The sequence below is a fragment of the Callospermophilus lateralis genome, chromosome 14 (genome assembly GCF_048772815.1).
Source record: "Callospermophilus lateralis isolate mCalLat2 chromosome 14, mCalLat2.hap1, whole genome shotgun sequence".
NCBI lineage: Eukaryota > Metazoa > Chordata > Mammalia > Rodentia > Sciuridae > Callospermophilus > Callospermophilus lateralis.
In genome coordinates this window covers 62,724,823-62,737,265 of record NC_135318.1, presented here as the reverse complement: position 1 = coordinate 62,737,265, position 12,443 = coordinate 62,724,823, and positions in this window count along the sequence as shown.

The following is a 12,443-nucleotide window of genomic DNA, read 5'->3' as shown; positions in this document are numbered from 1 at the left end:
ATAAAGAACACACAAACATGAAAATACCTTTTTCTCAATTGTGGGGGTCAGGATAGCTCTGCAACCTCAAAGATCAGCTCCCACACTGCAAAGAGGATATGGGGAGCAAAAGAGGCAGGCAAGAGAGAGCCCACCTGAAACCCCTCTATTTATTGGGGAAAAGCCATTCATATAATATTCCACCCAAATAAGGAAAGGGATTGGGTTTCGAAGGGTGGAGTCTTGCTTGGTGGTATCTTTGGGGTCAGCAGGTTGATTGACATCTTGAAAAGCCACACCCATCTCAGGTGTTGTGTGGGATCACAGGCCGAGTGAGAGAAGGCACACATACATCGCACAGCCCAATCAGGCAGTAACATCAGGCCAGTCCTCTCATTCACTCAAATGCACAAAGCTCACGCACACCGTCCATGGATGGCTGGCACAGGCTCAATTTTTACACCAGGCTCAATTCTAAGCAAAAGGATGAAGCAGTGAGGTCTCTGCTTTCATGGAGCCTGCTCAACATAACATAAACTGTAATTCAATGAATAAATCAGTAATTTCTAAAAGTGCAAGATACTACAATGAAGTTCAATGGAATACAAGGTACTGGGGAGAGGAGCGCTCCCTACTCGGGGCTGTTGCACTCATGTTCCTTCTGCCCACAACACCATTTCCTCCACGTTCCCTGTGCTCACCTTCCTATTCCACTGTCACCTTTTAGCGACCTCCCCAAATACCCTACCTAAAGTGGCACTGGTAGGATTCCTTCCTCTCCCCTTATTCTGCCTTTATTTCCTTCATAGCATTCATTACCACATCATACATCCTATATTTCTTTGTTTACTTAGGAATTATCTCACTTTCCCCTGTCAGACGTGTGCTCCAAGGAGAACAGGGGTTCTGTCTGTTCGTGGCCATCCCGTTGCACTGAGGACAGCCCGTGACATTAAGTGGGTGCTCAATAAATGTTTGACAATGAATGACTAGGAGTGATCAGAGGCCTCTCTGAGGAAAAAATTTTAAGGCTGAAACATAAATGAGAAGAAGGAGATGGCCAAGTGGAGAATGTTCTGGGTAAAGGCAGCAGCAAGTGTAAAAACACAGAGGGAAACAAGTTTCTTGTATTTGAAAGAAGAAAGTGTAAAGGTGAAATTTCTAAGCTGATTCTAAGCCGCAGAGCCTGAGTTAAAGTGTAAAAGACCGGACGTTGTAAAGTTTCTAAACTGCAGGGCTTGGGTTAAAAAGTAAAAGACCAAGTATTGTTAAGTTCCTCTGCTACCCCCAAAACCTGTAATCCCTGTAGCTGTTAGGACAATACCCGAACTGCCCAGTAAATATTCTCACTGACTCCTCTGGTTGTCTAATAACTTGGGACTCTGAGTAGCCCAGCACGTAGGCATCCAAGCCCCAAAACCAATCAGTTTAAATGTGCACCCCGCTTAGAAGTGGCCAATCACCCCCGTCCAATCTGTTCCCGCCAATGAATGTACTAATCAGGTCTCAGAGTTGTTGTTCAATTTTCCCACGCCTCATGATGATTTGTTCTGATGTATGCAAAGCCCCCACCCCCTCCAAAAAGTGTACTTAAGCTCTGCTTAACCTCTGTTCTGGGCTCTGGGCTCTGGGCTGCTCTATCTTCCTGAGTGAGCCTAGAGCCTCAGCATGCTGAATCAATAAAACCCCTTCTGCCAATTGCATGAAGCCGGTCTCTTGTGGTTTCTCCCTCCGACGCTTCGCCGGACCCTTACAAAAGTACAATGTGGGCACTCATTTCACCTGACTCCAGGTGAAGAGGGGCTTGAGGTCAACTATGGTAGATCAGGCCACTGGGTAGATAGCCCACTGCTATCTGAGCCCAACACATGGCCACTACCACTGTCCCTGATGGCACTGTCAGAGCCTCCTTGGTGCCGGGCTGGGGTTGAAGGTGGAGGCAGCTGTATGCAGGTGTTATGCCAGATTTGTGGGACCCCAATAGACCTCCAGGAGCCGAATCCAATGCAAGCACACAAGAGTCTTTATTGCAAGCTCGAGCCTGGACTCATAACCATTCCCAATGCAGCGGTCCCAGGGAGTGAGTCCTGATTCTTTGTTCAGTGAGATTTTATAGGTTTTGGGGGGATACTCTATGTGTCACAACATCATACAGCAAATCATTCCATACCGTGGGAAAATCAAACAACAACTCTTAACATTGATTAGCACATTCAATGGTGAGAACAAGTTGGGTAGGGGTGATTGGCTAGTACAAGAGGGGGATTCGTTTAGGCCACGAGGGGAGTACGTGCTGAACTACATGGTTTCCCAACATGTTATCAACCACCATAAACTACTTGGGGGTCATTTGGCATTCCAGGTATTTTCCCTGTCTCATGCAGATTGGAGGTTGCTAGGGGGGTTGCTATGGGTCCCCACCTAGCCTAACTGAGTCAGGGACACCTGGCGCCACAGATCGCTCCTGTTATTTACAGGCAAACAACTCAGCAGGGTGGGTATGTGCCTAGGAGTGCTCTGTGGGTTTTTCCAAGGACAAGGGTCATGCCCCCTTCCTTAGGACAGGCCTTAAGATAGAAGCTGCTGTTATTTATTTATTTTTAAAAATGGAGTCACATTAGTTTCTCACAGGGATGATGAGCTGGCCAGATGGCCATCAGAATGGGGGTGCAGCTTGAGGGGGCTATGGATCAGGTTTAGAAAGTGATCATTAAGGAAATCATAGAAAGGTTCAAGGGAGCATCTATGGCTCCCAGTGTAACTTCTGAAATCTTGTGTTGGTACAAGAAATCGGCCAACACATGACCATACCATCAACAGCAACACTAGCACTAGGCCCAGTGTAGCCAGTTCTCTCTCCCTCCTTCATGAGAGATAACTCTTCTCAGTCATAGTATCCTGCAGCTGCAGAGTCCAGAAACTGTCCCAAATTCCCTCAACACAGTGCCACAGGCAGCCACTAACTGATTGGAGTTGGCATATGACATGTGTTACCAATCCTGGCCTCCAGACTGATGCACAAAACTCACCCAGGCAGGTTTGAGTCCCTGGTTAAGAATTTAGGAAAAGTGGACTCTATCTGTGATTTACAAAACCCAATGTGTGATTTTAAGTTTGGTTTTTGTTTTTTTGTTGTTGTTGTTTTTGGTTTTTTGTTTTGTTTTGTTTTGTTTTGTTTTTGGTACAAAGGATTGAACTCAGGAACACTTGACCACTGAGCCACTTCCCCAGCCCTTTTTGCTTTTTATTTTGAGGCAGGGTCTCACTAAGTTGCTAAGGTTGGCTTTGAACTTGTCATCCTCCTGCCTCAGCTTCCCAGCCACTGAAATTACAGACATGTGCCACCATGCCCAGCTTTGTTTTTTTTCTTGAAGCATAACAAACATACAGAAAAGTACATGAACTAGCAGGGTGTGGTGGTGCACGCCTGTAATCCCAGTGGCTCAGGAGGCTGAAGCAGGAGGATTGCGAGTTTGAAGCAGCCTCAGCAAAAGTGGGATGCTAAGCAACTCAGTGAGACCCTGTCTCAAAATAAAATTCAAAATAGGGCCAGGGAAGTGGCTCAGTGTTCCAGCACCCCTGAGTTCAATCCCTGGTACCTCCCCATCCCCCAAAATAGTACATGGTGTTGGGTGCAGAGCAGGCTGAACTGTGTTGTCTGCAGGGCAGGCTGAACAGATGTTGGCTGCAAGATAGTCCACGCACTCAAACCCCCCTCTATCTGGTCCTTTATCACCTGTTTGCCTCAAGTCTGAACATTCAACCCCGCTCAAGGCTGAACACTTAACGTCCCCTTGTGCCAACAAGGCAGCTTGCAGACCCAGAGGCCCCATTAGATTTGGGCTATAAAAACTCCCTCCTGCCAGGCCCCCCTCTCTCTTGCGCGCTCTCTCTCTCTCTCTCTCTCTCTCTCTCTCTCTCTCTCTCTCTCTGGCTCTCGCTCTCTTTGTCTTTCTTGCATGCGCTCTCTGTCTCTCTCTTGCTCTTGCTCTCTCCCTCTTCATCGCTCCTCTTCTCTCTTCTCTCTCTCTCTCTCTCTCTCTCTCTCTCTCTCTCTCTCCCCCCTCTCCTCTCCTCTCCTCTCCTTCTTTCCTTTCTCTTTGTTGCACTGCTGCAATAAAGATCTTTTGGTTGCTCCGAGTGTTGTGGTCACTTTTCTTTCACATGGACTAGAAGGCTACCCATTGACCAAACCCTTCCTATCCCTCATCTCCCCTATTAACCTCACTCTCTGGTGTGAATTCTACTCTCAACTTGTATGAAATATTCTTTTTAAGATTCTGTATGCCAGTATATTTTTTAAGCAGAGTGTGACACACTTCAATTTGTGCTTCTAGATGCTCTTTCTGGCTGCAATATTGAGACTAGCTGGTAGGGGGCGCCATGGTAGAAGCAGGAAGAGCATAAAGGAGGCCCCTGCAGTAACCTGCCCAGAGTGATGGGGGCTTTGACCAGTGTGGGAGAAGTGTATGTTTCCATAAATATTTTAAATATAGAGCCAGGCAGATTTGCCAGTAGATTGGATGTCCAAGTGAAAGAGAGAAAGAAGACAATAATAAGTGCAAGGTTTTTGGCCTGAGTAACTGGAGAATAAAGCAAGAAAGAAAAGTAGCAAACATATTGTTAAAAAGACAGAGACAATCCTCTGAGAGGAGGAAGGTACAGAAGGAGCATATATGGTTCAAGAAATCAAAGGCACATCAAATTCGAGATGTCCAGTAGTCATCCAAGTGGAAACATCATGTAGGCAGCTGGTTATAGGAACTGAAGGTTCAAGTGAGAGGGCATAAAGAAGGTACCAATTTGAAAAGCATCAGATTATAAGGGGCATTTTAAGCTAAGGACTATGTGAGATCACAAAGGAAGTGAGAATCAAAAAAGAAGAAAAACTCAAGCATCTGAGTGGATCCTAGAGAATGGGGAGGGCCTACTGTATAAGTAGAAAAGGAGGAGAGAACCTAGCAGTTGTTGCCACTTATTGAACACCTACACCTGGGGAAATTGAAATGTTAATGTCCCCAAGGCCCAGAACCCATCCTAAAGAACTGTTAATGAAGCAGCTTCCAGCAAACAAGGTAGTGCTAATCAAACCACCCTAGGCCCTTCCTGCATAGATTATTCCTCCCTGCCCCACCAGTCCACCTGCAGGACAGAGGGAAACAAAGGACAGGAATGTGGGAGGACTAAAAGAAGATCTTAGATATAAAAGGTGTTTTTTATTATTATTACTTTTATTATTATTGTTGTTGTTGTTGTTATTATTATTATTATTTAGAGCAATGTAAAATACAAAGTTTATGAGACCAAATATTTCCCACCTAGTCTATAGGGGGGTCCCTTTAAATGTTGATTTTTTTAAAATAAATATATAAATAAATGACAGCAGAATGCATTATGATTCTTACTACACATATACAGCACAACTTTCATATCTCTGTTTGTGTATAAAGTATGTTGACACCAATTCGTGTCTTCATACATGTACTTTGGATAATGATGTCCATCACATTCCATCATCCTTGCTAACCCCCTGCCCCCTTCCTTCCCCTCCCACCCCTCTGTCCTATCTAGAATTCATCTATTCCTCCCATGCTCCCCCTCCCTTCCCCACTAGAAGTCAGCCTCCTTATATCAGAAAAAAAAACATTCAGTATTTGTTTTTTGGGGATTGGTTTACTTCACTTTGCATTATCTTCTCCAATGCCATCCATTTACCTGAAAATGCCATGATTTTATTCTCTTTTATTGCTGAGTAATATGCCACATTTTTTTAATCCATTTATCAACTGAAGGGCATCTAGGTTGGCTCCACAGTTTAGCTATTGTGAATTGTGCTGTGATAAACATTGATGTGGCTGTGTCCCTCTAGTATGCTGTTTTTCTTTGGGGTATAGACCAAGGACAGGGATAGCTGGGTCAAATTGTGGTTCCATTCCCAGATTTCCAAGAAATCTCCATACTGCTTTCCATATTGGCTGCACCAATTTGCAGTCCTACCAGGAATGTATAAATGTACCCTTTTCCCCACATCCTCGCCAACTCTTATTGTTGTCTGTCTTCATAATAACTGCCATTCTGACTGGAGTGAGATGAAATCTTAGAGTAGTTTTGATTTGCATTTCTCTAATTGCTAGAGATGATAAACATTTTTCCATATATTTGTTGATTGTATATCCTCTTCTGAGAAGTGTCTGTTCAGATCCTTGGCCCATTTGTTGATTGGGTTATTTGTTTTTTTTGGTGCTTAGCTTTTTGAGTTCTTTATATACCCTAGAGATTAAGTGCTCTATCTGATGTGTGAGAGGTAAAGATTTGCTCCTAGGATGTGGGCTCTCTGTTAACTGTAAAGTCAGGCAAGACGGCCAAAAGGAGTCAGATTTATCATTTTGAACGGAGCTTTATTGAGATATCACTCCTGGGCAGAATTCTATCAGACCCACAGAGTGTGCAGGAAGAGGGTCTAAGGAGAAACCACATGGGGGCTCCACCAGACTGAAATTTTATGGAGGGAAGGGCTTACGACAGGAAAAGATGTTTTAGACTCCCTTGTCCCCTGGCTGGGGAACTGGCTGAAATCCAGGATTGACCAAGACATCCCCCTGATTGACAGGCGGTTCTGTGGGTGCCTGATTGATGCACTGCACGCTGCTTGGTGCTTTGTTCCTAAGTCACCGCCACTGACCTGACAATCACCTCACAGATTGTTTCTTTTGCTGAGAAGAAACGTTTTAGTTTGACTAACTCACAAGATTACAATTATCTGATATGAGACAAAGGTGCCAAAAACATGCATTGGAGAAAAGATAGCATCTTCAACAAATGGTGCTGTAAAAACTGGAAATCCATGTGCAAGAAGAAGAAGAAGAAGAAGAAGAAGAAGAAGAAGAAGAAGAAGAAGAAGAAGAAGAAGAAGAAGAAGAAGAAGAATTAAATCCCTATCTCTCACCATGCACAAAACTCAACTCAAAGTGGATCAAGGACCTAGGAATTAAACCAGAGACACTGCGTCTAATAGAAGAAAAAAGAAGTAGGCCCTAATTTTCATCATGTGAGATTAGGCCCCAACTTCCTTAATAAGACCCCTATAGTGCAATATTAAAACCAAGAATCAATAAATGGGATTGATTTTTTTTTAATCCCCCTAACAAAAAAGGCTTCCATCATGGCCATCACCCTTACCTACCCAAAGAACCAGTAGAAAGAAGCTTAAAAATTACAGGATATAGAAATATTTTTCATATGTGCCAGTGTAAACTCTCAGGTACAGCCTCCAATATGTCAGTATCTTTGTAAATAAAAAAGGATCAAGAAAACATCCTCCCCTCTTATTCAAAGTAAATTTCTAGGAATTCAGTAGTCATGGTGATAGGAGATTTCTTCCCCTTACAGACAGAAAAGGTAAAAGGTAAAGTCACTGTATTAGTAAAATAGCTAGTGTTTTCATACAAAGATTATTTTACTTTGTGCCCACAACGTCCCTATAAACTATGACCTTAAATCTCCAGATCTACCTGTGTGACCTGAAAGCTAGATTGGTATAGGCTATTGTCCTGGAGGAAGCCAAGGGGTTCCAACTAGGAAAAAAGGAGCAGACCTTTCTTCTGACTTCCCTCTTGACACTAGTTAGAAGCTATTGTCAGGTGTTTTGAATAAGTTGACTCCCATCTACTCAGACCCATGCTCCACTGCTCCTCACCTGTTTAGACACCTTACACCTGACTTTCTAGAGGAAAAACTGGACAATGATGGTCAGTTTTATGTGTCAGCTTGGCTACGCTACAGGCCACAGTTATTCAGCCAAACACTAATCTAGGTGTCACCATGAGAGTATTTTGTAGATGTGACCTATATCTACAATTAGTTGACTTGAGTTGAAGGAGATTGTCCTCAGCTAAAATAAATGTCTTATTTTATTAGTAAAGCTGGGATTCTGTAACTCTAGATTCTCTGATCTTTCAGAACCTAAAATATAAAAATTCTGATAGCCTGAGAGATGTGTTTAACAGTGTAAAGAGGACAAGGAAAGTCAAATCCACTATCTCCAAAATAAACAGACACAAACCACATGAGCATTGGGATGATCCTGCCTGCAATACAGATAATAAAATCGTTGCAAAAAGAATTTTGTTGTCAACGTTGTTTTGCTTATTTCAAATGTTGTAATTTTGTCCTTGTTGCCCGAGACTATCACCCTACAAAAACTGAAGTTTTGCAGAATAATTGTGATATCCCCTTCAGGACCAAAGTGTTCAATTCAGTAAAGATGCCTTTGATTGGTCATAATTTTGGTGAATGTATTCTTTTACAGAGAGAATGCTAAGATGTGCGGCTCTTGTATAGGTTCAGACATACATGTAGGTTAAATTGTCTTAGTCCATGTCTTATTGCTATAACAAACTACCTGAGATGTGGTAATTTATAAAAAAAAAAAAAGGGGGGGGGTGGGAAGCCATTCTCGCAGGTGATTGGGCACCTCCCGGATTGGGTGTGAGGCGCTCTGGCTAAACTGTGTCGGAGCTTTCCCCACCCTCTCCTGGTGCGAGAGCCTGTCCGTGTGGGGGTGTGACTGACCACTGACCCTGAGGCCAATCACTGACCCTGACCTTGGAGTGCTGCCCCCCTCGACCTTCATTGGATGGAATTTTCCCCTGAATTTCTTGTTCCCCAATAAAAGGCCACTCCCTGGCGTGCTCTCTCTCTTTCTCTCTCTCTCCCGCTAGCCCTGAGTAATCCTTGCTGCCTTACTGGGTGGTTGGAGGTGTGAGCCAGAGAGGTGAGAGCCGTTTCAGACCTGGTCATAGAAAAAGGTAATTGAGTCTGTGTGTTTATTTTGATCTCACTAGTTAATTTTTATGCCAAGAACCTCTTTAATGAAACCAGGGCGCTGGTTGCATTGGTGGAAAGGGGGGTTATTTAGCTCACAGTTCTGGAGACTAGGAAGTCCAAGAGCACGACACTGAAATTTACCTGACATCCAGTGGAAGATGGCACATGGCGAGACAGGGTAAGTGTGCCAGACAGCTACCTTTATAACAAAGCCACTCCTGTGACAACCCAGTAATCAACCAATCCATGAATGAACTAACCCCTTCATGAGGGTAGAGCCCACCCAGGCATCCCAGCTCTCAATGCTGCTGCCTTGGGAACCACATTTCCAATACATGAAGTTTGGAAGACACATTCAAACCATAACATATATCAATAAGGTAAGAAGAACAAAGAGAAAGAAGAAAAGTTGCAAACATATTGTTAAAGAGAGAGAGATAAATTGTGGAGCAAAAAGAACAAACCAGAAATGTGTTGTGGCTTAGAGGTAGAGTGCTCACCTAGCACGTGCAAGGCCCTGGGTTCGATCCTCAGTACCACATAAAAATACATAAACAAAAAAAGGTATTAAAAAAAAAAAAAAGAAATGTGTCTTCCCAGTGGTGCCTGCTCTCCCCAAATATGTGGTCACTTGGAGGTCCACTTCCCTGGACACCAAAACATTGGCTCCCTTCACTCCTGACCCCTTCTGCCTGCAGCTGTCTTATAAAGTCATGGTTCCCAAATGCCACCATTACTCTTGTTGAGATTTGGGTCCCCAAAGGCTTAAATGTCCCCCCCAAGGCTTGTGCGTGAAAGGCTTATTCCCCAAGCCTTTAGAGGACACCTATAAAGAGATTATAGAATCAAAAGGAACCCACAATAATTGTAAACTATTGCAATAAAATATCAAATAGTTTATTACTTTATAACCTATACTTTAAATAATTTTGTTTAATATGAAAGTATACATGTTCATTATATAAAAATAAAAACATGAAAGATATAAAGAAGAAAATTAAAAGCACCGTGATCTCCACATTGAGCAATAACCCTACTGACACATCTGAGTATTTTCTTTCAGGTTCTTTTCCACCATAAATTTTTATTAAAGAAGCAATGTTTACAAAATTATTAATAGGTTTTTCTCTTTTGTCTCTCTGAGTGCAAGACTAGTCTTTCCGATTTTGGTATATGTATGAGCTAAAAGGGAGAGAAAGGAGTTAATATTTCCAACACATAAAATTCGATTATGCAACCAAAGGAGTCCTTTGGGAAGCTATTGTGAGAGGGTAGTCTGCAATTCTTAATCTCCTTCTTTTGTAGATCAGGGTCTAGACTTGACTCACTGGACCATAAGGTAACTTTGCAAAGGAGGATGGAGGAAGGCACCTGCCTTTCTCCAGGCCATGCACATTGTGGGAGGGGAAAGAAAAAGTGAAAAATTGAGAGATATGTTCTGATTTTTATCTTTCCAAAGATTCAACCAGAGGAGGAAGGAATACCCATCCATCCCCATTCAGCACTCTCACAAGCCAGATAAAACTAAATGCTAATTTGCTATTCACTACCTTGGTAGTAACAGGCTCACTGAGAAGACTCAATCAAATGAGGCAAAATTAAGGGGCCACCATTTTCTACTTTCAGAGGATGCTACATTTTTTAAAAGATATACTTAAGAACCATACCCTATATAGTTTCATACCCTTTTTTAATAAATAAAACAATTTTTTTCCTGTTGTCATTAAAAATTCTCTGTAACAAATTTTATATTTTTAAAATATTTATATCTAGAGATTTGTACTCTAATTTGCTTAATTGTTAACACAGTTTATTTTCTAATTTTCATTATTATAAATAATGAGGTGATAAAGTCTTTGCATTTATGTTTGCTAAAAATCTAAAAGTCAAAATTAATGAATATATTAGGATTCTTGATAAGTGCTGCCACATTGTTTTGCAGAAATATAATCCTAAAAATAACAATTACAGCAGCAGTAGGTTAATGATCCAATTTTACCAAGACCTTATGATCATTTATTCAACAAATACTTATCACAGGTCTATTATAAGGTAGTCATTATTCTATTAAGCAAGAGATACAGTAGGAAATAAGACAGAAAATGTATTTTCTTAAGGAGCTTCAATATTGGATATGTCTTATAGTAATAAGCACTGTGAAGGAAAATAAAGCAAAGCAAAGGGATAGAACAGGGGTCCAGCAGCTCCCTGAGCCAAATCGTGCCAGCTACCTATTTCTATAAATAAAGTTTTATTGAAACACAGCCATGAGCATTCATTTATGCATTATCTGCGGCTGCTTTCACTCCACAATAGCAGAGATGAGTAGTTGCAACTGAGACAATATGGCCCACCAAGGCCTTTGTGTTCATAGCATACAGTCTCTTGGAATGAGAAAGATCCAAAACCTCCTGGGATACTGTATTAGTTATTGAAGGCTAACTACGATATGAGATTTCCCCTATTTTATTTTTAATATGTTTTCAATGACATGCCACTCTTGATTGGCATAAGTTTATTTAGTATCTGCTCATATATATTTTCAACATAACAAATAATAAATATGTGTGAAAATATATATTTTGCTTGGTTCCTGTTAGGTTGGTGGTGGCAACTTGGTGGCGACTTAGTGGCAACTTAGAACAAAGCAGCCCGCGCCAGAAAAGAACACCAATCAGATGCCGGCAGAAACGCCTGTCAATCAGCCAGATCTCCTGACTAACGCCTGTCAATCAGCAGGACCCCCTGGCCAATCCTGGAATTCAGCCAACTCCCCTGACCAACTCCAAGGGGGCAAGGGACTCTAAGAACACCTTTTCCTGTCCCAAGCCCTTCCCTTCCTGCTGTAAGCCCCATAAAAGTCCAGTCCGGTCGAGCTTCCACGCGGTTTCTCCTCAGACCCTTCTCCTGTCCCCTCTGTGGGTCTGATGGAGTTCCGTCCGGGAGTGATATCTCAATAAAGCCTGTTCAGCGGCCCTTTAAAATCTGCCTCCTTTCCTTTGGCCGCTGCCTGCCTCAGCTGATCTGACAGTTCCTTTTGTGGGGCTGTAACAGAATGCCACAGCCTGGATAATTTATAAAGGTCTTAGATGTATTTTTTACAGTTCAGGAGGCTGGGAAGTCCACAGTGGAGAGGCTGTATCTAGTGAGGGCCTCCCTGCTGCATCATAACATGGAGGAAGGCATCACATGGCGAGAAAGCAACGTGAGGTGAGAGCCCTCATGGTCTAACACCTTCATAGGCTCCACGCTCCAACACTGTTGCATTAGAGAATACATTTCCAGCACATGAACTTTGTGGAACACATGAAACCATAGAAAATTTTTAGTTAACTTTTGCAATTATTGTATTAAATTTCTTTTAAATTCATATTAATATTCTAATTAAGTCTATTTTATATCCACATATCAACTTGGAAAATTAACATCTTCACAACCTAGAAAATGCTCCTCATTTGCTCTTTTATGTTCTTCAGAAACACTAATTGGTTATCATTATGTAAATCCAATACATTTCTTATCAATTATATTCTTAAGTATTTTCTATTTCAGTGGAATTAAAATATGAGATTTTCCCTATTTTATTGTTAGTATGTTTTCAATGACATGTCATGCCACTCTTAATTGGCATAAATTTA